The sequence below is a fragment of the Pelophylax lessonae genome, assembly GCF_965119305.1.
Source record: "Pelophylax lessonae genome assembly, chromosome: 3".
Lineage (NCBI taxonomy): Eukaryota > Metazoa > Chordata > Amphibia > Anura > Ranidae > Pelophylax > Pelophylax lessonae.
In genome coordinates this window covers 594,386,490-594,414,082 of record NC_138770.1, presented here as the reverse complement: position 1 = coordinate 594,414,082, position 27,593 = coordinate 594,386,490, and the positions used below count along the sequence as shown (strand labels likewise).

General features: G+C 51.2%; 1 protein-coding gene across 2 annotated transcripts in view; it reads right to left on the bottom strand.

Moving 5' to 3' along the window:
* TASP1 (taspase 1) overlaps positions 1 to 27,075 on the bottom strand; it is a 499,277-nt gene extending 472,202 nt beyond the window's left edge. The window contains exon 1 of one of the 2 annotated variants that reach the window (XM_082249835.1): positions 26,960 to 27,075. The gene's annotated coding sequence lies outside the window, so the exon portion shown is untranslated. The remainder of the gene's footprint in view (positions 1 to 26,959) is intronic. The other variant, XM_082249834.1, reaches the window with a different exon arrangement.
* Positions 27,076 to 27,593: the final 518 nt, after the last annotated feature.

Here is a 27,593-nt window from a genome sequence, read left to right as displayed (position 1 = left end):
ACAATGTAAAGACCGGTAACTCATTGTTACCAGCTTCTTCTCCTCACACACAGTTCCAGTGTGAGGAGAGGAGAGCCCAAGGAAAAGTGAGTTACCAATCCGTTTTTTCACTGTGCACTACACGCCTCAAACAAAGAGAACCTGTCACAGCGCCCATCAGCAGTATTACAGTCCTCATCAGCAGTGTTATTGTTGCCTGCCAGTGCAGCTGTCCCCCATCAGTGCCCATAAGTGCACCCGTCACCCATCAGCAGTGTAACTGTCCCCCATCAGTGCACCTGTCGCACATCATTGACCATCAAGCAGTGTACATGTCGCCCATCAGCAGTGCACTTGTACCTGTCACGCAGCCGCCCATCACCAGAGTACCCATCACACAGCCACCATCAGCAGTCTACCTGTCCCAGTGTCACCAGAGCCAGCCATGTCCAAAAAAGCTTACACTTGTGAGGAGACGTTTCTTTAGCATGACTGATGAGAGCAGGGGGGAGGTCTTACAGTCCGATTCGGTGCATAAACCCATTGAAAGTAATAGATTGGCGACCGAATCAGAGGAGGAAAGGGATACGGCGCTCTGAAAAACAGGAAGCGACCAGCTACGTCATACATCCCAATGGTCCGTTGGCAAAAACCAACGGTGCTAGACCCCAGGATCAAAAGACCCAGTACCAGCACTGGAGGATCACCCCCCAAGTACCAGCATTGGAGGATCACCCCCAAGTACCAGCACTGGAGGATCACCCCCCCAAGTACCAGCACTGAAGGATCACCCCCCCCCCCCAAGTACCAGCACTGGAGGATCACACCCCTCCAAGTACCAGCACCGATGGATCACATCCCTCCCAAGTACCAGCACTGGAGGATCACATCCCTCCCAAGTACCAGCACTGGAGGATCACATCCCTCCCAAGTACCAGCACTGGAGGATCACATCCCTCCCAAGTACCAGCACTGGAGGATCACATCCCTCCCAAGTACCAGCACTGGAGGATCACATCCCTCCCAAGTACCAGCACTGGAGGATCACATCCCTCCCAAGTACCAGCACTGGAGGATCACATCCCTCCCAAGTACCAGCACTGGAGGATCACATCCCTCCCAAGTACCAGCACTGGAGGATCACATCCCCCAAGTACCAGCACTGGAGGATCACATCCCCCCCCCAATTACCAGCACTTGAGGAGCACACCCACCCAAGTAGTACCAGCACCACAGGATCACATCCCCCCCTCACCCCCCCCCCCCCCCCCCCAAGTACCAGCACTGGAGGATCACATCCCTCCCAAGTACCAGCACTGGAGGATCACATCCCTCCCAAAGACCAGCACTGGAGGATCACATCCCCCAAGTACCAGCACTGGAGGATCACATCCCCCCAAGTACCAGTACTGGAGGATCACATCCCCCCAAGTACCAGTACTGGAGGATCACATTCCCCCAAGTACCAGTACTGGAGGATCACATTCCCCCAAGTACCAGCACTGGAGGATCACATCCCCAAGTACCAGCACTGGAGGATCACATCCCCAAGTACCAGCACTGGAGGATCACATCCCCAAGTATCAGCACTGGAGGATCACATCCCACGCCCCCCCCCTCCCCCCCCCCCCAAGTACCAGCACCGAAGGATCACATCACCCCAATTACCAGCACTTGAGGATCACATCCCCCCCCCCCCCCAAGTACCAGCACCGCAGGATCACATACCCCCCCCCCCCCCCAAGTACCAGCACTGAAGGATCACATCCCCCTCAAATATCACCACTGGGGGGATCCCCCCCCCCTCCCCAAGTACCAGCATTGGGGGATCACATTCCCCAGTATCAGCACCGAAGGATCACACCCCCCAAGTACCAGCACATCCCCCGAGTACCAGCACTGGAGGATCACATCCCACCCAAGTACCAGCACTGGAGGATCACGTCCCCCAAGTGCCAGCACTGGAGGATCACGTCCCCCAAGTACCAGCACTGGAGGATCACATCCCTCCCAAGTACCAGCACTGGAGGATCACATCCCTCCCAAGTACCAGCACTGGAGGATCACATCCCTCCCAAGTACCAGCACTGGAGGATCACATCCCTCCCAAGTACCAGCACTGGAGGATCACATCCCTCCCAAATACCAGCACTGGAGGATCACATCCCTCCCAAGTACCAGCACTGGAGGATCACATCCCCCAAGTACCAGCACTGGAGGATCACATCCCCCCCAATTACCAGCACTTGAGGAGCACATCCACCCAAGTAGTACCAGCACCACAGGATCACATCCCCCCCTCCCCCCCCCCCCCCAAGTACCAGCACTGGAGGATCACATCCCTCCCAAGTACCAGCACTGGAGGATCACATCCCTCCCAAGTACCAGCACTGGAGGATCACATCCCTCCCAAGTACCAGCACTGGAGGATCACATCCCTCCCAAGTACCAGCACTGGAGGATCACATCCCTCCCAAGTACCAGCACTGGAGGATCACATCCCTCCCAAATACCAGCACTGGAGGATCACATCCCTCCCAAGTACCAGCACTGGAGGATCACATCCCCCAAGTACCAGCACTGGAGGATGACATCCCCCCCAATTACCAGCACTTGAGGAGCACATCCACCCAAGTAGTACCAGCACCACAGGATCATATCCCCCCCTCCCCCCCCCCCCCCCAAGTACCAGCACTGGAGGATCACATCCCTCCCAAGTACCAGCACTGGAGGATCACATCCCCCAAGTACCAGCACTGGAGGATCACATCCCCCCAAGTACCAGTACTGGAGGATCACATCCCCAAGTACCAGCACTGGAGGATCACATCCCCAAGTACCAGCACTGGAGGATCACATCCCCAAGTACCAGCACTGGAGGATCACATCCCCCTCAAATATCACCACTGGGGGGATCACACACCCCCCCTCCCCAAGTACCAGCATTGGAGGATCACATTCCCCAGTATCAGCACCGAAGGATCACACCCCCCCCAAGTACCAGCACATCCCCTGAGTACCAGCACTGGAGGATCACATCCCTCCCAAGTACCAGCACTGGAGGATCACGTCCCCCAAGTGCCAGCACTGGAGGATCACATCCCAAAGTACCAGCACTGGAGGATCACATCCCACGCCCCCCCCCCCCCCCAAGTACCAGCAGCACTGAAGGATCACATCCCCCTCAAATATCACCACTGGGGGGGATCACACACCCCCCTCCCCAAGTACCAGCATTGGAGGATCACATTCCCCAGTATCAGCACTGGAGGGTCACATCCCCCCCCCCCCCAAGTACCAGCACATCCCCCGAGTACCAGCACTTTGGAGGATCACATCCCTCCCAAGTACCAGCACTGGAGGATCACGTCCCCCAAGTGCCAGCACTGGAGGATCACGTCCCCCAAGTACCAGCACTGGAGGATCACATCCCTCCCAAGTACCAGCACTGGAGGATCACATCCCTCCCAAGTACCAGCACTGGAGGATCACATCCCTCCCAAGTACCAGCACTGGAGGATCACATCCCTCCCAAGTACCAGCACTGGAGGATCACATCCCTCCCAAGTACCAGCACTGGAGGATCACATCCCTCCCAAGTACCAGCACTGGAGGATCACATCCCTCCCAAGTACCAGCACTGGAGGATCACATCCCCCAAGTACCAGCACTGGAGGATCACATCCCCCCCAATTACCAGCACTTGAGGAGCACATCCACCCAAGTAGTACCAGCACCAAAGGATCACATTCCCCCCCCCCCCCCAAGTACCAGCACCACAGGATCACATCCCCCCCCCCCCCCCCCAAGTACCAGCACTGGAGGATCACATCCCTCCCAAGTACCAGCACTGGAGGATCACATCCCTCCCAAGTACCAGCACTGGAGGATCACATCCCTCCCAAGTACCAGCACTGGAGGATCACATCCCTCCCAAGTACCAGCACTGGAGGATCACATCCCTCCCAAGTACCAGCACTGGAGGATCACATCCCTCCCAAATACCAGCACTGGAGGATCACATCCCTCCCAAGTACCAGCACTGGAGGATCACATCCCCCAAGTACCAGCACTGGAGGATCACATCCCCCCCAATTACCAGCACTTGAGGAGCACATCCACCCAAGTAGTACCAGCACCACAGGATCATATCCCCCCCCCCCCCCCAAGTACCAGCACTGGAGGATCACATCCCTCCCAAGTACCAGCACTGGAGGATCACATCCCCCAAGTACCAGCACTGGAGGATCACATCCCCCCAAGTACCAGTACTGGAGGATCACATCCCCAAGTACCAGCACTGGAGGATCACATCCCCAAGTACCAGCACTGGAGGATCACATCCCCAAGTACCAGCACTGGAGGATCACATCCCCCTCAAATATCACCACTGGGGGGATCACACACCCCCCCTCCCCAAGTACCAGCATTGGAGGATCACATTCCCCAGTATCAGCACCGAAGGATCACACCCCCCCAAGTACCAGCACATCCCCTGAGTACCAGCACTGGAGGATCACATCCCTCCCAAGTACCAGCACTGGAGGATCACGTCCCCCAAGTACCAGCACTGGAGGATCACATCCCAAAGTACCAGCACTGGAGGATCACATCCCCCCCCCCCCCCCCCAAGTACCAGCACTGAAGGATCACATCCCCCCCTCCCCCCCAAGTACCAGCAGCACTGAAGGATCACATCCCCCTCAAATATCACCACTGGGGGGGATCACACACCCCCCTCCCCAAGTACCAGCATTGGAGGATCACATTCCCCAGTATCAGCACTGGAGGGTCACATCCCCCCCCCCCCCCCCCCCCCCAAGTACCAGCACATCCCCCGAGTACCAGCACTGAAGGATCACATCCCCCTCAAATATCACCACTGGGGGGGATCACACCCCCCCCCTCCCCAAGTACCAGCATTGGAGGATCACATTCCCCAGTATCACCCCCGAAGGATCACCCCCCCCCCCCCCCCCAAGTACCAGCACATCCCCGGAGTACCAGCACTGGAGGATCACATCCCTCCCAAGTACCAGCACTGGAGGATCACGTCCCCCAAGTACCAGCACTGGAGGATCACATCCCAAAGTACCAGCACTGGAGGATCACATCCCAAAGTACCAGCACTGGAGGATCACATCCCACGCCCCCCCCCCCCCCAGGGTACCAGCACCGAAGGATCACACCCCCCCCCCCCCCCCCCCAAGTACCAGCACTGAAGGATCACATCCCCCCAATTACCAGCACTTGAGGATCACATTTCCCCCCCCCCCCCCCAAGTACCAGCACTTGAGGATCACATCCCCCCCCCCCTCCCAAGTACCAGCACTGGAGGATCACATCCCTCCCAAGTACCAGCACTGGAGGATGTTATATTCTCTGTGTTGTGAGAGACACAGGACTCTGGTCTGGAACAACGGATGTTTATTCAGGACTCACTGTACAGCATTACAGGACAGCTATGCATATCAATACATCTCTACATGTGTCTAAAGATGGCCACTCTGCCCCTTGACCCTTGTCATCACTCCTGGGTGGAGCCAGCCTTAAAGTGACAGTACATGTGAAACCCTTCAGGTATAACACCTTCCATCCATACCTAAAAAAAAAAAAAAAAAACAAAACAAAAAAAAAAAAAAAAACACAACAAAACGAGAACAGGCATAAAACAGTAACTCATAATTGTCCAATACAGTCCTCCAACTCAGGAGATTTACATGGTTTCTTCTACGTCCGGATGTGAGAACAACTTCCAGGGAAGCTCCGGGGAGAAAATGGCAGCGGATCACTTTCGGCGGGCCCGTCCAAAGTCTCGTAACTGGTCTTGCATTTGAAACCGGTCAGGAGGGCGACAGTGTCGTTGAGGACGGGCACCCAGCGACTCGGGGCTGGAGGAAGCAGGGCTGGCCGGAATGGACACCGGCGGGGCCAAGAGGGGATCCCCTAGCTCAGAGGGTGAGCAGACCTCTGGACCAGGGCTGGAGGGCTCTGTTGGAGCTGAGTTCAAAAGTTCAGAGTCTCCCCAAGCATCAGTCTCAATGCCTCCTGATCCGGTAGGAGCAGATCCTTGAGACACTGGAGGTGCAGCCGATGTCAGGGATTCGGGCAGCTGAGAACGAGGACGCAATTGGTCCGCATGCCTTCTGCAAATGGAACCATCTTCCAGGCAGACCCTATACATTTTGGGTCCCAAAGTCTCTGCGACGATAGCAGGAAGCCAACGAGTGTTGGAAGCGCCATAAGATCGGGCCCATACCTTTTGCTGGGCTGTAAACCGGGGAATCTCGTCGTGTTCGACCCTCTTGTCTTGGGACTGCCGTACATGTTCCTGGACCGTTTGAGGGTGGAGCATATCCAAAACAGTCCATGGCTGCCGACCCAAAAGAAGTTCAGCTGGAGTTTTCCCAGTGGTTGCATGTGGTGTGGTTCTGTACGCAGAAAGGAAGGAGTCCAGCTGCTGGGGTGACAGGGACTGTTTACTTGTAGCCACAGTATCTTTGAAATAGCGTTTGAAGGTCTGTACAAACCTTTCTGCTTGACCATTTGTAGCCGGGTGGTAAGGTGCGGTCAACTTGTGTTTGATGTTGTGGGCAGTCAGGAAACCCTGAAACTCCTGGCTTGTGAGGGTCTATATTTACAGTTAACTGCAGTTTGCTTGACTGCTGTTCTGAAAACTTCCTCTTTAACCTCTCCCCTTCTACTCTGGGGGTTCAAAGCTTCTGTATCTTTCACAGCCATTTCCATCATTGAAGCTATCTCAATTGCCTTTGTAAGGGTAAGGTCTTTCTCTGTTAACAGTCTCTTTTGGCTAGACTCACTATTCAGTCCCATGACAAACTTATCCCTCAGTGCAGTCGGTAAATACTCCCCAAAAGAACAGGTTGAGGCTAGTCTGCGAAGGGCGAGCACATAAGCCTTAATATCTTCACCTGGCTGCTGCTGCCGCTGATAAAACCTGAATCTTTCTGCAATCTCTAGTGGTTTAGGCTGGAAGTGATTTCCTAACAGTGTCAGGAGCTCTGCCAAAGTCTTAGTTGCTGGTTTTTCAGGGAAAAGGAGATCCCTAAGAGTGTCATATGTCCTAGCACCAACCACTGTCAGAAATACTGCTACTTGCCTGTCGCCTGGGATGGCATTTGCACAGAAATATTGTTCTAATCTTTCAATCCAAGAAATCCACGTTGTCTGTTCGCCATCAAATTCACTTAATGTCCCGATCAATGACATTTTCCTGCTGGGCTCTGTGGGTGTTTGTATTCCTGACAATCCAGAGTTTTTTTTCTTCCTTTCCTTTCTCACACGGATAGTAACCTTGTAAAACCCATCCTCGTCGCCACTGTTATATTCTCCGTGTTGTGAGAGACACAGGACTCTGGTCTGGAACAACGGATGTTTATTCAGGACTCACTGTACAGCATTACAGGACAGCTCTGCATATCAATACATCTCTACACGTGTCTAAAGATGGCCACTCTGCCCCTTGACCCTTGTCATCACTCCTGGGTGGAGCCAGCCTTAAAGTGACAGTACATGTGAAACCCTTCAGGTATAACAGAGGATCACATCCCTCCCAAGTACCAGCACTGGAGGATCACATCCCTCCCAAGTACCAGCACTGGAGGATCACATCCCTCCCAAGTACCAGCACTGGAGGATCACATCCCTCCCAAGTACCAGCACTGGAGGATCACATCCCTCCCAAGTACCAGCACTGGAGGATCACATCCCTCCCAAGTACCAGCACTGGAGGATCACATCCCTCCCAAGTACCAGCACTGGAGGATCACATCCCTCCCAAATACCAGCACTGGAGGATCACATCCCTCCCAAGTACCAGCACTGGAGGATCACATCCCCCAAGTACCAGCACTGGAGGATCACATCCCCCCCAATTACCAGCACATCCACCCAAGTAGTACCAGCACCACAGGATCACATTTCCCCCCCCCCCCCCAAGTACCAGCACCACAGGATCACATCCCCCCCAAGTACCAGCACTGGAGGATCACATCCCTCCCAAGTACCAGCACTGGAGGATCACATCCCTCCCAAGTACCAGCACTGGAGGATCACATCCCTCCCAAGTACCAGCACTGGAGGATCACATCCCTCCCAAGTACCAGCACTGGAGGATCACATCCCTCCCAAGTACCAGCACTGGAGGATCACATCCCTCCCAAGTACCAGCACTGGAGGATCACATCCCTCCCAAGTACCAGCACTGGAGGATCACATCCCTCCCAAGTACCAGCACTGGAGGATCACATCCCTCCCAAGTACCAGCACTGGTGGATCACATCCCTCCCAAGTACCAGCACTGGTGGATCACATCCCTCCCAAGTACCAGCACTGGAGGATCACATCCCTCCCAAATACCAGCACTGGAGGATCACATCCCTCCCAAGTACCAGCACTGGAGGATCACATCCCTCCCAAGTACCAGCACTGTAGGATCACATCCCTCCCAAGTACCAGCACTGTAGGATCACATCCCCCAAGTACCAGCACTGGAGGATCACATCCCCCCAAGTACCAGTACTGGAGGATCACATCCCCAAGTACCAGTACTGGAGGATCACATCCCCAAGTACCAGCACTGGAGGATCACATCCCCCCCCCCCCCAAGTACCAGCACTGGAGGATCACATCCCTCCCAAGTACCAGCACTGGAGGATCACATCCCTCCCAAGTACCAGCACTGGAGGATCACATCCCCCAAGTACCAGCACTGGAGAATCACATCCCCCCAAGTACCAGTACTGGAGGATCACATCCCCAAGTACCAGCACTGGAGGATCACATCCCCAAGTACCAGCACTGGAGGATCACATCCCCAAGTACCAGCACTGGAGGATCACATCCCCAAGTACCAGCACTGGAGGATCACATCCCCAAGTACCAGCACTGGAGGATCACATCCCCAAGTACCAGCACTGGAGGATCACATCCCCAAAGTACCAGCACTGGAGGATCACACCCCCCCCCTCCAAGTATCAGCACTGGAGGGTCAAATCCCCCAAGTACCAGCACTGGAGGATCACATCCCCCAAGAATCAGGGCCCATACATACCTCCCAGATGCTCTAGCCAACCCAACATGGCTGCCTTCCAACTCGGGATCAGCAAGAGTTTCCCCTTTCACAGCACAGCCAGGTATGCAGACCACTAACATTTTTTTAGAAATTAATTTATTTTTTTTGCCCGACAGTTTACTATAAATCTATTGTGGACCAGGCAAATCTTTATGCCCAACAGCATATTGCCAACAACCCCAGTTCATCCCATGTCCATCCTTTTAAGTGAAAAAAAGGTCTTGTATTGGAGGAGTTCAAGTTATTTATGAGGCTCATCCTAACATTGGGCTTACAAAAAAAAAAAAAAGGAGGACGGACATGTCTACTGGTCCACCCCTTTTGACTTACCGTAAAATCCATTTCGCCGATGTTCATTGATGGACACAGCTCCTGATTCTTTTTAACCATTGAACCATTGGGTTATACTGCCCACTACAGGAGTAGGACACTAGGTAGGAAAAATCTTGACTACGACTATGGGCAGTCCCAGGGGGTATACACTCACTCTCAGCTATAGGCACTGCTATTAGGCACTCAGATTTGTTACAAGCAGTGTCAGAAAAAAAAGCCAACTCCACAGAGGGGTGGGTGCTATGTCCGTCAATGATCAGAGAAATGGATTTTACAGAAAGTCAAAAATCCCATTTTCTCATTCGTTCATTGACAGACACAGCTCCTGATTCTTCTTAACCAAAGCAGGGTTAAACATGAGGGGTGGGAAAAAAGCAGAAAAAAATTCCCAAGGCTAACCATAGACCACCAGGTAACATGGAGCTCAACCATAAACAACTGGAGCTCACCAGAAAAAAAAAAAAAAACAATACACCAGGTCTTCTAACAGCAGCCAGCAAGCCTTTGCGGCCAAAAGAAGAATCCACAGATGCCAACACATCCACTTTATAAAAATTTCATATAAGTGTGCACCGACGACCAGGTGGCCGCCTTTGAAACCAGTGTCACTGATGCTTGATGATGAAAGCCCAGAAGACACTAAGTGCCCTAATAGAGTGCTCCTTAACAGGGAAAGAAAGAATCTGACCCCTGATGCAATAGGCCTGAACCACCCTCTGTATGATCCTTCTGGAAATGGTCGCAGAAGAAGCGGACAACCCTTTGTGAGGTCCGTCCGTGAGCAGAAATAGAGAGTCTGACTTCCTAAAAGACTCATAGCTGCCAGGTACACCCTAATTGCCCAGACCACACCAAGGCAAGCAAAATAATTTCCTTTGGATGTTTTTCCTGGGACACAGGGAAGGCAACACAATGCCATAATTCAAATGACAGTCAGAGACCACCTTAGGAAGGAATGACGGACAGGGGCGTAGCACCAACTTATCCTTGTGAATCACCAATAAGGTGAACGAAAGGATAACGTCGCCAGTTCCGACAATCTGCAATTAGTGGTGATAGCCACCAAAAAAAAAAAAAAAAACACCTTCCGGGCAGCGCAAGCAGGGAAACCTCCGGAATATTTTCAAAGGGAGGCTTCTGGAGAGCTGAAAACACCACATTAAGATCCCAGGGTGGCAAGGGAGCCTGCACTGAAGAAACCAAATGTCGGACACCCTGAAAAAAGGCACGCAGCAGGGAGTGTAAGGCCAAAGGTCGTTGCAAAAAGACCACCAAAGCAGATACCTGGCCCTCGATAGTACTCAAGGCCAATTTCTGTTCAACTCCCCATTAAAAAGGAAGAAGGTTAAGATCTGATCCACTGAGAAAAAGGAGCGAGGATGAACCCCAAGAGACTCACAGCACGCAATGTACGTCTTCCACGTATGAAGGTAGATCTTCCTAGAAGTAGATTCCCTAGCTTTTAACAGCGTAGGAATCACCGACTCAGACAATCCTCCATCCTTCAGCACCTGGCGATCAAAAGCCAAGCCGTCAAAGCCAGCAACTGTAAAGCAGGATAGAAGATCGGTCCTTGAGACAGCAGAGCCTCCTTGAGAGGAAGCCCCCAAGGAGCATCAGCGACCAGCCGTACCCGATCATCGTACAAAGAACGGCGAGGCCAGTCTGAACGGAATCCATTCTGCTCTGATCCTGCACAGGGGGTCATGGCAGAAATTTGAGAGGGCTGGAATGAAATCGGTCAGCCCACCTTAGAATGCCGGCTACTTACCGAGCCGCCAGGACATTACTTGTGCCCCCCTGGTGATTGACAGACAACGGCAGTGGCATTGTCCAAATTAATTCGTACCAGAAACCCCTGAAGATGGAATTGTCCAATGAGCCAGACAAAGGCTGATCGCTCGGAGTTCCAGAACATTAAATCAGCAGTCTGGACTCTGCTAAATTCCAGACACCCGGAGCACATCTGTGCTGAGGACGCCTCCCCACTAGGCTTGTGACGGTATCAGATTTTCATGCTGCGATTAATTGATTAAGGTTTTGCCACGGTATACGGTATTATCACGGTATTCGATTATTAAATTTAAATTATAAAATTTCCACCTCACTTCAATTTCATTGCTGAATTTAGGGGCTTTGGTTCACTTATGCACATTATTATATAGTCAGTCAGTACAGACTCTGTGAACCAGGCCTAAAATAGGTCATCAAGCAGTGTCTGGCCTAACTGGTGATAACTGGTCCTGGCGCTCGGCTCCGATCCGATGGCCTGGTCATTAAGAGGGCAAATCCTTGTGGTCAAGAAGTGGTTAAACCTGAAGGAGGTGTTGTTTATAAATTACTTTACTATTGCTTTAGGACTGGTTCACATGTATGCGGGTTGGCGGTTCACATGTATGCGGGTTGGCGGTTCACATGTATGCGGGTTGGCGGCCCACATTTGCACAGGCATAGCAGCCCATTGATTTGAACGGGCTGCTATGCCCTAATTTTCCGCAGAAAAAAGGTGCATGCAGCATTTTTTTTAAATTCAGTGGCCTTGAAATCCATCCTGCTTTTGCACCATGCGACTAACCTGCAGTTCCTGCTCTGGCAAGCTTTCTGCATTTTTTGTATACGTGGGCACGGCATTTAAAAACAGTTTGCGTGTGCAGCAACGGCAGGTGAGTCGCATGGTGCAAAAGAAGGATGGATTTCATGGCCACTGCATTTTTTTAAATTCTGCATGCACCTTTTTTCAGCTGAAAACGCAGGCATAGCAGCTCAAGCCCATTCACATCAATGGGCTGCTATGCCTGTGCAAATGTGGGCCCCCAACCCGCATACATGTGAACCAGGCCTAAAGCAATAGTAAAGTCATTAATTGGTTAAACCTGCAGGAGGACCGGTGTTTTTATCTATTAATGACTTTACTATTGCTTTAGGCCTGGTTCACATGTATGCGGGTTGGGGGCCCACATTTGCACAGGCATAGCAGCCCATTGATGTGAATGGGCTTGAGCTGCTATGCCTGCGTTTTCAGCTGAAAAAAGGTGCATGCAGAATTTAAAAATATGCAGTGGCCATGAAATCCATCCTTTTGCACCATGCGACTTACCTGCCGTTGCTGCACACGCAAACTGTTTATTTTTAAATGCCGTGCCCACGTATACAAAAAATGCAGAAAGCTTGCCAGAGCAGGAACTGCAGGTTAGTCGCATGGTGCAAAAGCAGGATGGATTTCAAGGCCACTGAATTTTAAAAAAATGCTGCATGCACCTTTTTTCTGCGGAAAATGAGGGCATAGCAGCCCGTTCAAATCAATGGGCTGCTATGCCTGTGCAAATGTGGGCCGCCAACCCGCATACATGTGAACCAGGCCTAAAGCAATAGTAAAGTCATTAATAGATAAAAACACCGGTCCTCCTGCAGGTTTAACCACTTCTGGATCGCAAGGATTTGCCCCTTTAAAGACCAGGCCATCGGATCAGAGCGCCAGGACCAGTCATCACCAGGTAGGCCAGACACTGCTTGATGGCTATATAATAATGTAATGTGGGCTGCTATGCGTGTGTGTGTGTGTATATTAGACCTGCACGATTCTGGCCAAAATGAGAATCACGATTTTTTAGCTTGGAATAAAGATCACGATTCTCTCACGATTCTCTGTGTAACAAAAAAAAAAATTGGGATAACTTTACTGTTACGTTTTTTTTTTTTTTTTTTATTCATTAAAGTCTAATCATTGCGTTTGAAAGACTGCTGCGCAAATACAGTGTGACATAAAATATTACAACAATCGCCATTTTATTCTGTAGGGTCTCTGCTAAAAAAATATATAAAATGTTTGGGGGTTCTAAGTACTTTTCTAGCAAAAAAAAAAAACTGATTTTAACTTGCAAGCAACAAGTGTCAGAAAAAGATCCAGTCTTTAAGAGGTTAAACTTCCTTTCTCCCTGGCAGAGGGAAGGAAAAGATACAAATGTAATCATTTTTGTTTATAGTTAGGAGACTTAATGCTGAAAGGGGTTAGCTGTGTGAGTGAATGAGTCATCCAGCTCACTGAAATGTATCAATTCACAAGTCAGGCAGACTTGACAGAGAAACTCGGTATTTTAAAAATGCCACAATAACAATACCGTGGCTATGCAATACCGCGATATATCGAATTACCGAAAACCGGCATATGTCTACTCCCCACCCAGACAGGCTGGCATCAGTGGTGACAACCATCCATTACAGGGGGAGAAAGGATTTTCCCTGTCGAAGTGCCAGAGAACAAAGCCACCTCTAGAGACTGTGGATCCTTGTCCCATTTCACCAGAATCTCTATAGCAGGGATCTGGTGTGTAAATGTGCAAACAGACCGCCTCAAGGTGGACACCATCAGGTCCAGCACCCGCATGCAAGCTCGGAGGGATGACCGTCTGCTGAACAACAGAAGCTGAATTGCCCCCTGCAATGTCTAGATTTTTTCCAGAGGAAGAAACACTCTGGCTGAGGCCGAGTCCCGAGTCAGACCCAGATAGTCGAGTTTTTATGGACAGAACCAAAGCAGACTACTGAAGGTTCATAATCCAACCGAACTCCCTCAGAGTTCGCAGAGCAATCTCCAGGTTGTCCATCAGAGCATTCGGAGACTCCACTCGCAGAAGATCATCCAGGTACCCCAGTACAGCGATTCCCTACTGACTCAAACAATGCCAGCAACGAGGCCAACACTTTTGTGAAGACCCGAGGCGAGATCAAAAGGTCCACGCCACAAACCGATAATGCTCCTCGCCCACGGCAAAATGGAGGAAGCATTGGCGACCGGCACATATTAGAATGTGCAAGTAAGCGTCCTCGATATCGATAGAAGCGAAAAGAAATCCCCCTGGTGCAGGGATGCTACTACTGTGTGAATGGACACCACGTGCAACTTCTGTACTCGATCCAGCAGTTTAGCACCTTGAGGTCCAGAATTGGACATACCTTGCCTTTCTTCCTGGGAACTGTAAAGAGGTTTGAGTAAAAACCCTTGAAAACGTTCCAAAATCGGAACAATCACCCCTTGAAGGAACAAGTCTTGCACTACACCAAAGAGACCCTAAGTGATCTGGGGACAAGTACAGGTTGGAAGGGAAGAACCTCGAAGGATAAGCTCGATCTTGTAGCCTGACCGAATAACTTTGTGGACCCACATGTCCTATACCAGGGAGGTTGATGGTTCCAGTAACCAGCAAAGACATCCTCCCACCCCCAGATACGGGTGAGGACGCCCCTTCATGCAGAGGCAGCCTTGTCCGCAGGTCTGGAAGAGCCCGCTCGTGGCTTGCCAGGCCAGGTCCTCTAGGAACTCCTTGGTGGAGGCCCTGAGGGACAAAAAAAACGCTTCTGAGCCTAGGAGAATGGCCCACGTCTACGATGGGGCTACTTGCCTTTCGTAGCCTTCGGAAGAAGAATACTCTTTCCCCCTGTGAGACCCTAAACAGGAGAGATCAGGTAAGGCCTTCTTCGAAGTCTGGTCCGCAGATCAGTATACCAGCCAGATAATACGCGCAGGCAGGGTACCCTGATGGTCCCGCAGAGCTAAAAGGGGCACAATAATGGCGGCAAGGTGGTCATTCAAAAATGAAGTGCCCCCACAGCGGCAACCCTTCCAAGGGAGGCGCCAAGCTGTCCACATGGCCTAGCAAGCCGCAGCCTACATTTTTGTGGAGGCCCAGCCGCAAGTGCATAGATACCAGCCCGGCAGATGCCCAAAGAAAGAGTGGGGGCTTCAGCTAAACACACTTGAGCCGCCCCCCCCCCCCCCCCCAACGAAGGTGCCCGACTCGGCCGCAAGGCCTACTCGGCCTTGCTCAACGAAGGCGCCCAACTCGGCCACGGCCTAAATTTTTGTGGGCGCCCAGCTGCTTGGACACAAGCCCCAGCGGAGCCGACCACCCAGGGGCAGCAAATTTTAGAGGGGCTGGGGGGGGGAAGGAGGGGAACCGCTGAGAGTGGGTGTATACCCCCTGGGACTGCCCAAAGGCGTAGTCAAGCTTTTTTCCTGCCTAGTGTCCTACTCCTGTAGGGGGCAGTATAACCAAATGGTTAAGAAAAATCAGGAGCTGTGTCTGTCAATGAACGAAAGAGAAAAAGGGATTCCCAGCTCCAACCCCCGAGTGCCCAACCTACATCAGCACAAGTGGAAAAATTGTTTGGGACCTGGCAAATCCACTTTTCCCAAAAAGGTATCACATCTACCTAGACAATTTTTATGACAGTATGCCCCTTTCCGCCATCTGCAATGTAAAAAAAAACCTTGGCCTGCAGTACCACCAGAAAAAACAGGAAGGGCTTCACAAACTTTAGTGAATGCAAATGACAATAGAAAAATACAAAGATTCTCCTGGCGCTAAAAAGAAACCAATTCAGACATAGAATTGTCAACACTTGCAATTATTGTCCATTTGGCTCCTAATTAGATGGCAAAAATAAGTCCACAGTATCAGGACTAGCCTTAGAGGGGGAGGGGGGGGGGAGTGGAAGCTGCCTCCAGTACATGTAATGAAAAGAGAAGAAACAGGCACCTCTGAGTGCAGACTGTAGGGTGATTTCATAAAAAAAAAAAAAAAAAAAACACATAAAAACGGTAAATACCAGGCATTTCGTAGGCGAAAATTGCGTCCAAGGAAACATCAGTGGGTGTAAGGGCTACAGAAGTCCACGCTGCAGCAGTCTGCCACTATCAGGAGTTGTTCCGGCTGGCTGGTAGAGGAGGAAACAAACTCAAAGCGAGGGCTGGTTTCACATTGGAACACAGCGCCCACTAGGGTGAGGTCCCTAAACCACAACGCATTTCAAAGCATGCGCAGTATGAGGGAAACCAAGATTGCTGTGCGCTTCTCTTTCTCAAGCTGGATAGGGCGAGGACCTGTGTATATAATGCCATCTATTGGACAGAGAAAGGAATTTTACGGTAAGATTTTACAAAAATTCAGTTTTCTCTTACGTCCTCTGACAGTCGCCGCCCACTCATACAGTCTTCACCAATGGGATGTCCCAAAGCAGTGTAGACATGAGGGGTGGGAAGCGCAACCGTCACAAAGGCAACTCAGCACCCAGGTCAGAGAAAGGAACCTTATCTGAACAGAAAGGTAAACCCTCTGGGTAACAACAAAGCTCAACTTGAGCAACAACCCAGGAAAGCAAGTAAACAAGGGGAAAACAACCCCAACAGTCAGGGACCGGCAAAGCCAGGGTCCCCTCAAGGTACTGCCGCACACAGAACTTTGCGACCAAAGGAGGCATCTGCTGATGCCAGAACATCAAGTTTGTAAAATTTGGACGACCAAGTCGCAGCCTTGCACACCTGGACCACCGAAGCCTGATTCCGGAAGGCCCACGACGCGCTCTACGCCCTGGTAGAGTGCGCCTTGACAGGGAAGGGCGGTACCCATTCCTTAATCGAATAGGCCTGCACAATCGTCTGTCTGATCCATCTTGAAATGGTTGCTGCAGACGCAGCCGTACCCTTCCGAGGTCCCTCAGGAAGGACAAAAAGAGATTTCAACTTCCTAAAGTATTCAGTGGACGACAGGTACACCCTGATCGCCCGGACAACATCCAAGGAATGTAACGCAAACTCCTTAGGATGCTTAGGATTCGCGCACAGCGAAGGTAAAACAATATCCTCATTAAGGTGAAATCAGAAACCACCTTAGGGAGGAAAGATTGGTTAGGTCGCAAGACCACCTTATCCCTATGAACCACCAGGTAAGGGGAGCGGCAAGACAGAGCCGCCAACTCCAACACTCTGCGGGCAGATGTGATCGCCACCAGAAAGGCAACCTTTCGTGACAGCAGAGGCAAAGAAATTTCCCTGATGTTTTCAAATGGAGGACGTTGCAAAACGGACAGAACCAAGTTCAAGTCCAAAGGAGGTAAAGGTGCTCTCCGAGGAGGAGCCAAATGACGCGCTCCTTGAATAAAGGTGCATATCAAAGAGTTTGATGCCAAGGGGCGCTGGAAAAGGATAGCCAGTGCAGATAACTGGCCCTTAATCGTGGTCAACGCAAGGCGCTGGTCCACACCAGTTTGCAGGAAGGCCAACACCCTCGCCACCGAAAAGGATTGAGGATGGATGCCCCTGGATTCACACCAGGCAAAATTAGCCTTCCAGGTATGGTAATAGATCTTACCGGACGAGGCCTTCCTAGCCTTGAGCAGGGTAGGAATGACCTCCGATGAGAGACCACAATCTCTCAGGACCTGACATTCAACAGCCACGCTGTTAAAGCCAGCGACTGTAAAGCAGGATGGAAGATCGGCCCCTGAGACAGCAGATCGTCCCGTAATGGGAGTCGCCATGGAGGCTCGACGACCAGTTGTATGATGTCCGCGTACCAAGACTGGCGCGGCCAGTCTGGGGCCACCAGAATCACCAACTTTGGTTCCGAGACCAACCTGCGAAGGGACCTGGACAACAACTGAAATCGGGGGAAAGGCATAAATCTGGCGATACTGATGCCAAGGCACTACCAGCGTATCCAAGGCGTCTGCCAGAAGATCGCGCGTTCTTGCCACGAACTTTCCCACCTTGTTGTTTAGCCGAGATGCGAACAGATCCACATCTGGGGTTCCCCATCTCGCACACAGCATCTGAAACACCTCCGGGTATAGGGACCATTCTCCCTGGTCCAGGGTCTGGCGGCTCAGATAATCGGCCTGCCAATTCTCCACACCTGGAATGTGAACTGCGTCTCGGCCCAAGACAGAATGTTGGTCACTTCCCGGGCCGCCCGGGCACTCGTGGTGCCCCCTTGGTGATTAATGTAAGTCACCACAGTGGCATTGTCCGTCTGCACCCGCACAGGGTGGCCCCGAAGATGATCCAACCAACGGAGCAAGCACAGTCTGATCGCTCGCAGTTCCAATATGTCGATCGGCAGGGAGGATTCCTCCTCCGACCAAGTGCCCTGGGCAGACAGAATGCCCAGAACGCCACCCCAGCCCGATAGGCTGGCATCCGGGGTGATCACCGTCCACAATAACGGGCGGAAGGATTTTCCTTCCGTCAGAGCCGGGGACTGGAGCCACCAGAAAAGATCCTCTCTGAAGTGGCGACTCAGAGATATCCTCCTTTCCAAGGACTGAGGATGCCTGTCCCATCTGGCCAGGATCTCCGCTTGAAGAGATCGCGTGTGGAACTGTGCAAATGGTATTGCCTCGAAGGCTGACACCATCAACCCCAGGAACCGCATGCAGGCCCGGAGTGACGAGGAATCCGCGTCCCGGAGGGACCTGACTTCGTCCTGCAGAGTCCGGAGCTTGTCCTCCGGCAGAAAAGCCTTTGCTTGAGAAGAGTCCAGGACCATTCCCAGGTAAGGGAGACGAACAGAAGGGGACAAGGTCGACTTCTGAATGCTGATGGTCCACCCGAACTCCTGGAGCGTCTGAACGGTAGTTGACAGATCGCGCAATAGGCTCGGGCTGGCACTCGATCTTAACAGGAGATTGTCCAGATATCCCAAGATTGCAATCCCCTGCGCCCGCAACAGGGCCAGAACAGGAGCCAGCACCTTGGTAAACACCCTTAGAGCCGAAGCGAGACCGAAAGGTAACGCCACAAACTGATAGTGATCCTCCGCGATTGCGAATTGGAGGAACCTCTGATGACCCTCGAATACGGGGATGTGTAAATACGCATCCTTGAGGTCGATGGAAGCCAGGAAATCTCCCGGACTTAAGGAGGCCACCACCGAACGGAGGGATTCCATGCGGAACTTCTGAACCCGCACAAAGCGGTTCAGAGCTTTCAAGTCCAGAATCGGACTTACCTTGCCTCCTTCCTGGGCACAGTGAACAGATTTGAGTAAAACCCCTGAAACCTGTCCCAATGAGGCACCGGGACAACCACCCCTTGGGCTAGGAGACCCAGAACCGCCCGATGAAGATCGTGCAACCGATCTGGGGTCAAATGAAGATTTGAGGGAAAGAATCTGTCCGCTGGCCGCGAAAGGAATTCGATCTTGTATCCTGATCGAATGATTTCCTGAACCCACCTGTCCGGAACCCAGAGCAGCCAAGGTTCTAGGAAACCACGGAGACGTCCCCCCACCCCTGTAATGGGTGAGGGCATCCCTTCAGGTGGAGGCGGAAGGACCCGCCGGGCCGGTGTGGTTGGATTTTTGCTTGCCCGCCCAGGGCTTCCTCTGACCACCCTGACCTTTAAAGGGTTTCCCCTTGTCCTGTGCTCTTACCCCCAGTGACCCCTTTAACCAACTCGTCCAGGGATTCCCAAAAAAGATGATTCCCCGCATAAGGGATGTCAGATACCGTCTTCCTGGAAGACTGGTCAGCCGACCAGCTCTTCAGCCACATCAAACGACAGAGCAGCACCGTGACACCAGACAGCCGTGCTGCTAGAGGAGCCTCATCCAAGGCCGCTTCACACAGGTACAAAACCGCCAGACGCATCTGCTCCACCATTTCCACAGTAGCTGGAGGGGCGGAATCCACCTCCAGAGTGCGTTTGAGCACCTGGGCCCAATCAGCCACAGCCTGAGAGACCACCGATAAAGTGGACAGGGACAGGGACCTCCACAAACCCCCCCCCCCCCCCACGGCGATACATGCGCCAAGGAGCCCCCGCAGGGACCGGGAGGGATGTGAGCCCCGGACACAGACATGAGGGGAGAGCACAGACATCAGCAGGCTGTCATCCCCAAACAGAGGCCCCACACAGAAGTTACTTACCGCTCCATATGGCGTGGGCGCCTCAATATCGCGGGAACCCCCCACCCCAGACGGCAGGGGGGCAGACAGACGAAATAGGATGCGTCGCACGATCAAAACCGCATGTTGACGCATCCCGGCGAGGTAGCCACCTCGCAGGCTGTTGCCCATGAGGACAGGGGCAGGTCATTTGCTAGGCCAGGGCGCACGCATAGCCCGCTAAACGCTCAATGGCGGGCTGGGATTCCAAGATCCTCTGTCCAGTTCGATTCCCAGCAAAATGCTGTAGTCTTCCGAAGATCCGACTAACTAAGCGCAGAACAAATAAAAAGCTAGTAGTGCAAAGAAAACACTTTTGCAGAAAATAAAAATAATAAAAACAGAAGAAAGGCTGAGACATGTAGCCCCAGCACAGGGAAACCTATCTTACTCCTAACTAGGCAGAAGACAAACTGAGTTGGGAAGGCTGATAGCAGGGGGGGTATTGGACCAAAGGGTCAGCCCCCTACAGGTGTGTCTATGTAAATTGCTTTGATTTAACAAGTCTTATGCCTAGCTTGCTCCTGTGGATAAGAGGTCAATACCCATTGGTGAAGACTGTATGAGTGGGCGGCGACTGTCAGAGGACGTAAGAGAAATCTAGGATTTTACACTAAACTAAGGCTTATTTTCGGTGGTAGGGCTTATATATCAGCCCTCCCTGAAAATAACAGTAGGTCTTATTTTCAGGGAAACACGGTACATGGTCTTAGGAGCAGTTGTAAAATCTCCAAGTATGTAGGTCTTCTCTTTTGTGGAAATGTTTTTTTTAACCATGTTTGATAAAAGCACATGTTTTTCACGTCGTCTTTTTACATTGGTAGACACCGAATATGGGTATTAGGCAGAGTTGGGGGGAACCAGCGGTTAGTTTTTAACTTACTTGTTGCTATATAATTTTTGAGATTGGGTGCTCTCTTGTATGCAACTCTGTGTCTAGGTGGAAGGAAATGTTTTGGGTATGGGTCAAATAGAATGTTCCAATGCTTGTGTAAAAAGTGTTCCATCCTTTTGGGATCTGGATTCCTCCTCCCCCCCCCCCCCCCCTTCCTTTCTCTTCTCTTACACACTATACATACCCTGGTCCTGTTTTAATGCATTACTGTTGCAAAAATTCCCTTTTCCCTTCCCCTAATAACAGGCGTGCAACAATACCACAAAATCTGTATACTGTACTATATACTTTGTTTTCCCAATTTATCAATATGTGCTACTCGCATGTAAGGCTCCATGTACACGGGACGTTAGAAAAAACGTGCTGCAAAGCCAGTTCTGACGGCGGGAAAAAGCAGCTGTTAAACGTGCTTTCAGTAGCTTTTTCCATTGGCGTTATTGCACGTTTGGCCACGTTGCTTTTAGCAGCGTTTTTTCTGCCTCCATTCAAAATCAATGGTTCCCTATGGGAGCCTATTGATTTGAATGGAAGTGGCACCGCAAGTCGGATCAGGATGATCCGACTTGGCGCGACTTGCGCTGTGAGAATCTTAAGGGGGAACTCCACGCCAAAAATGGGAGAGAAAAAAACGGCGTGGGGGTCCCCCCCAGGTTTCAAACCAGGCCCTTCGGTCCGGTATGGAATTTGAGGGTAGCCCCATGCCAAAAAAACGGCGTGGGGCCCCCCCAAAATCCATACCAGATCCTTATCCGAGCATGCAGCCCGGTAGGGCAGGAAGGGGGAGGGGACGAGCGAGCGGCCCCACCCCCCCCTGGACCATACCAGGCCACATGCCATCAACATGGGGGGGGGGTGTTGGTGCTTTGGGGCAGGCAGGGGGAGCTCTGCACCCCCCACCTCAAAGCACCTAGCCCCCATGTTGATGAGGACAAGGGCCTCATCCCCACAACCCTGGCCGGTGGTTGTGGGGGTCTGCGGGCAGGGGGCTCATCGGAATCTGGAAGCCCCCTTTAACAAGGGGGCCCCCCAGATCCCGGACCCCCTCCCTATGTGAATGGGTATGGGGTACACTGTACCCCATACCCATTCACCCTATAAAAGGCAGTGTGTGTAAATAACGACAGGAGACGTTTTGGAAAGTTTATTAAAAATCTTCATCCGGTCTTCTCTTCATCGAAAAAACGGCGTGGGACTACCCTCAAACTCCATACCAGACCGAAGGGCCTGGTCTGGAACCTGGGGGGGACCCCCGCGCAGTTTTTTTCCCCGTTTTTGGCGTGGAGTTCCCCCTCAAGATTCTCACAGCGCAAGTCGCGCCGCAAGTCAGATCATCCTGATCCGACTTGCGGTGCGACTTCCATTCAAATCAATAGGCTCCCATAGGGAACTATTGATTTTGAATGGAGGCAGAAAAAACGCTGCTAAAAGCAACGTGGCCAAACGTGCAATAACGCCAATGGAAAAAGCTACTGAAAGCACGTTTAACAGCTGCTTTTTCGCGGCGTCAAAACTAGCTTTGCAGCACGTTTTTTCTAACGTCCCGTGCACATGGAGCCTTACTGTAATAATGTCACTGGCAGGGAATTGGTTAAACATTATGGGTGATCAAGGGGATAAATGTGAGCCTAGGGGAGTGATTCTAACTGGGGGGGGGGGCTTCTGAAATGACCATAGAGACATGTGATCCTATATAGAAGGAACACATGGGCTCTATGATTATTGCAGGGAGAAGAACGGTCAACTGGGCTTACAACAGCTGACTGTTCTTCTCTCTCAGCGGGAACGATCGCGGGTTTCAGGCGACAATCGGAGCTGCCTGACACACGCATCAGCTTCCCCGCTAATGAGCAGGGGCGGGAGCGCGCTGCCGCCCTAGCCTCCTGACAGCGAGTGACGTATACCTACATCACTTTGCCCAGGAGCGGCTGCCTGCCCCAGTATATCTGCGGTGGGCGGTCGTAAAGTGGTTAAGTTATACAAATCCATGGCTCGCACCCCAGAGGAATGCACTGTGATTCCTGTGCAAATTACATGCGGGGTCCCGAACCGCATCAGTGTGAACACAGGCTTAAAGTGGATGTTAACCTCAGACATGAAATATGAACAAAGCATATCCTTCTATACAGTGTGTACTAAGCACACGTTCACACCAATGCGATTTGTTATGCGTTTTGATAGTTGGAAAATCACATGACAAGTTGCACCCCATTTTCAACAATTGAACCTTTCACATTGTTGCGACTCAAGTCACAGAGGCTTTGATAAAAGATTCCTGCACTACTTTTTTGTGATTGCATTGACTTCTGTAAGCCGCAAGGAAATCACTGATTCAAGTCGCACTCATCTGTGGCTTTGAAATTGCGCTGAAGCAGTGTGATTTCAAAGCCTCACTTGTGGGAATCGGGGCTGATTATCATTTCTGTCTGTTGCTTTGTTTCTCTGTTACCAGCAAAAATCAATCCCGACTAGCAGCCTGCACACACCCTGTGATTGATTGACATCCTCAACTCTGTTCCTGGTTGCTGTGTGAAGGGAGGGGGGGGGGGCTCTCCGATCCTTTTTCTGAACTCTCAGACAAGCTTCTAAATTCAGTACTTAGAATGGATGTCGAGAAGACTGCAGATAAACAGGTACAACTTATGTGGGAGGCCTTGTTTCAGCTCTGTGTATCACTTGAGGCAGTTCGCTTGACTTTGTATACGAGAGGGTTTACAACCACTTTAAATGGTACCATACTTGTTTTTGCACACATTTCCAGAACAGAGCTTTAACCTCCTCAGCCTTCCATTCTATACTCCAACAATTAGGTCCCTCTCACATCTTAGTATTCAGGGAACATGGGCGAAAACTGATGTTTTTATCTGTGTTTTCGTAAATACACAAAAAACAGGCTAAGGCCCCGCTCGCATCTTGCGCATCCTGCTCACAATCACTGCAATTCTGCCAGCAATCACAAATTGTGCGGCAATCACAGCACAGCGCACATTTAGGTACCATTATCCCTCAATGGCAGACCCAAACGTATTGCGATTCTGGACAAACGGCACCGTCACAAATAATGTGAAGCTTGTCGGTCGAAAAAAGGAGCAGGAGCTTTTTATTGGGGCGACAAACGCTCATAGGGTAGTCCATTCAAGTGGGAATCGCATGTAAATTCTTATGTTAAAATGGTGTAGTTGAAATATGTCTCTGCTCTATTTTTTTTTTTTTTCGTAGGAAATAGAGTTGCACTGATGACGTTCTTTTACCGGCGAGTACCGATACTTTCAGTCAAAGTACTTTTGTGCTCACAGGGCTGGAGGAGATGTATAGGCAGTCCACCCCCAAGCTGACATCACTTCCGTGCTATACCCACAGGAGTCCCAGAACTTCTCCAGCCCTGTTAGCACCTTCAGTGGCTTTGGTTTTCTATTATCAGCAGGACGGGCAGGGCCGCTGATAGGGGGGGAACCACCAGCCCTCTTGTAGGGGGCCCAAGCACACAGGGGGGCCCACACAGAGAGGGGGATTAGTGATGGACAACAAATACAGAAATCTTCCTCCAGCACCTGAATCTCATCTGTCCCTCTCCCTGCGATCAGCTTTTATCTGAGAAAGAGACAGTTGTCCCTCACTAATCCCCTCCCTTGTGTGGGCCCCCCTCCCAGCACTTATCTCTGCTCAGGAGTTTATTTGTAACTTTGTTTCTCTCCCTCTGATCACTGAGCTCCAACTGCCCAGCCTGTATATTTTTCTCATCTCATCTTTTTTATTTAACATCGTTTTTTTTTTTTAGATTTAGCAGGAATTATGCGAGTTATGTTATATTTGTGTCTGCTAATAGTGATTTTATTGTAATTTTAGCTAAATATATCTTTAATATTTTCTTGGGGGGGGCCCGCGATTTCTAACAGCAGCCCTGGGGACGGGGACACTATGCAGATTTGGATCGGATGAGATATGTACTTAATGCGAGTTGTTATATTTTTAATAGACTGCCCATTGCTACACTAGATGGCGCTTCCCTTTCTATACTGGGTTCACAAACACAGGAGCAGTGTGGAAAACCGCATGTGATTTGGACAGGCATCGCTCTGCATTTCTGTTCAAATCGTGGAGCAGTGGGAGAAACCACATGCAATTTGGACAGGAATTGCAACGCAGCCCTGTTAAAAGCCCATGATTCTTTGAAGTGTGATTTGAGCCTATTCAGTTTGTATGGATGCGAATCACACCACAAAGGTATCGGTACTTAGGATGGGCAAGTACTTGACCGAAAGTATTGGTGCCACCCTAGTCACTACAACAAACATGGGTGGGTTCACACAGGAGCGGTGGGGGAAATTGCATGTGATTTGGACAGGAATCTCACTGCATTCCTATTCAAAAACACAGGAATTCATTTTGTATGGACGCAAATGTATTTATTTATTTCAGGTACTTATATAGCGCTGTCAGTTTACGCAGCGCTTTACATATACATTGTACATTCACATCAGTCCCTGCCCTCAAGGAGTTTACAATCTAAGGTCCCTAACTCACATTCATACACAGTAGGGCCAATTTTTTATACAGGATCCAATTAACCTACCAGCATGTCTTTAGAGTGTAGGAGGAAACCGGAGTACCCGGAGGAAACCCACACAGGCACAGGGAGAACATGCAAACTCCAGGCAGGTAGTGTCGTGGTTGGGATTCGAACCAGCGACCCTCTTTCTTGCTGCTAGGTGAAAGTGCTAACCACTACACCACCGTGCAAATCGCATCACAAAAGGTATCTGTACTCGGTATTGGCATCTAGTGCAGCAATGGGCAGTTTATCAAAAATGTTCTAACTCACATTAAAACTAACATATCTCATAAAATCCAAATCTGCAGTGTCCCCGTCCCACTGAGGATAGAAAACTACGGTCGCTGGAGGTGCTCACAGGGCCGGAGATGTATAGGCGGTCCGCCCCCAAGCTGACATCACTTCCGCCCCTTTACCCACAGGGGTCCTGTAATGTCTCCAGCGACCATGGTTTTTTATCATTCGCGGGACGGGGAACTATGCAGATTTGGATCTGATGAGATATGCGATTTATTGTAACATTTTTAACAAACTGCCCATTGCTGCACTACATGGCACTTTTCCCTTTTATACTGGGTTCACACACACAGGAGCGGTGGGGAAAATAAATTGCATGCAATTCGGACATGCATTGCTCTGCATTACTGTTCAAATTGCATGCGATCCTTCCAGTGTGATTTGAGCCCATTCATTTTGTATGGACGCAAATCGCACTGCAAAAGGTATCGGTGCTCAGTATTGGTCAGTACTTGAATGAAAGTATCGGTGCCACCCTAGTATGACAAGCCTGGGTTCACAAAGGAGCAGTGGTGGAAATCGCATATGATAGAAATCCCACCGCATTACTGATAAAAAAATCACATGCGATTCTTTGCAGTGCGATTTGAACCCATTCATTTTGTATGGATGCAAGTTGGATCACAAAAAGGTATTAGTTTCAAGGTATGGGAAGCGTACTCATGCAAATGCTTAGTATTGGCACTGGTACCGGTATAATCCTGGTAAGTAAGCCTATTCAAGTGAAGGGGAAGTCCTACCTATGTCATTGAACGTCAAAACAACAAACAAACCACGAGGCATGGCTGGTCTGAGGTGTGAAGGCAGCCTAGGTGCTGACCCCACATACACAATATAGGACTGGGGGACATTCCTTCTCATAGGAACACAGCACTATTCCTGCCCAGGCTCCGCCCACCAGGGACACACACAGTGCGGCTCCTTAGGTGAACCCCGGGGCAGTGGTGTCACCCCGGAGCAGTTATTAGAGTCATCCCCCTCCCCCAGGACGGCAGTGTCAGGTGGGTTACCTGTCCATGCACACCGCCTGTAACATGCGCAGTCTGGTGCGGGTACAGCTGTGGGGAGGAAGGGGTGGGGGATGGTACACTCACGGGTGACCGGCGCTCTGTCTGTACCCGCCGGGGCCCCAGCAGGCCCTTCTCGCATCCAAGCAGCGCCTCGGAGCCGGCTTCTCCTCTGCGCATGCGCGCTGCTCATTAGTACGTGTCTGGTCACATGATGGCAGCGGGCGGGCGGTTTGTCAGTGAGGGGGCACTCCGGGACATGAAGGGACAGTGAGGCGCGCTTTGGGACATGTGGGGACAGTGAGAGGGCACTCTGGGACATGAGGAGATCGTGAGAGGGCACTCTGAGACATGAGGGGACAGTGAGAGGGCACTCTGAGACATGAGGGGCACTCTGGAACATGGGGGGACAGTGAGAAAGCACTCTTGAGTTATGAGGGGACAGTGGGGGGCTCTCTGGGATATGAGGGGACAGTGAGAGTTCACTCTTGAGATGTGAGGGGCGCTCTGGGACATGAGAGGACAGTAAGAGGGCACTCTGAGACGTGAGGGGCGCTCTGGGACATGAGAGGACAGTGAGAGGGCACTCTGAGACATGAGGGGACAGAGTGGGGCACTCTGAGACATGAGGGGACAGTGAGAGGGTGCTCTGAGGCGTGAGGGGCGCTCTGGAACTTGAGAGGGCACTCTTGAGACATGAGGGGACAAAGTGGGCTG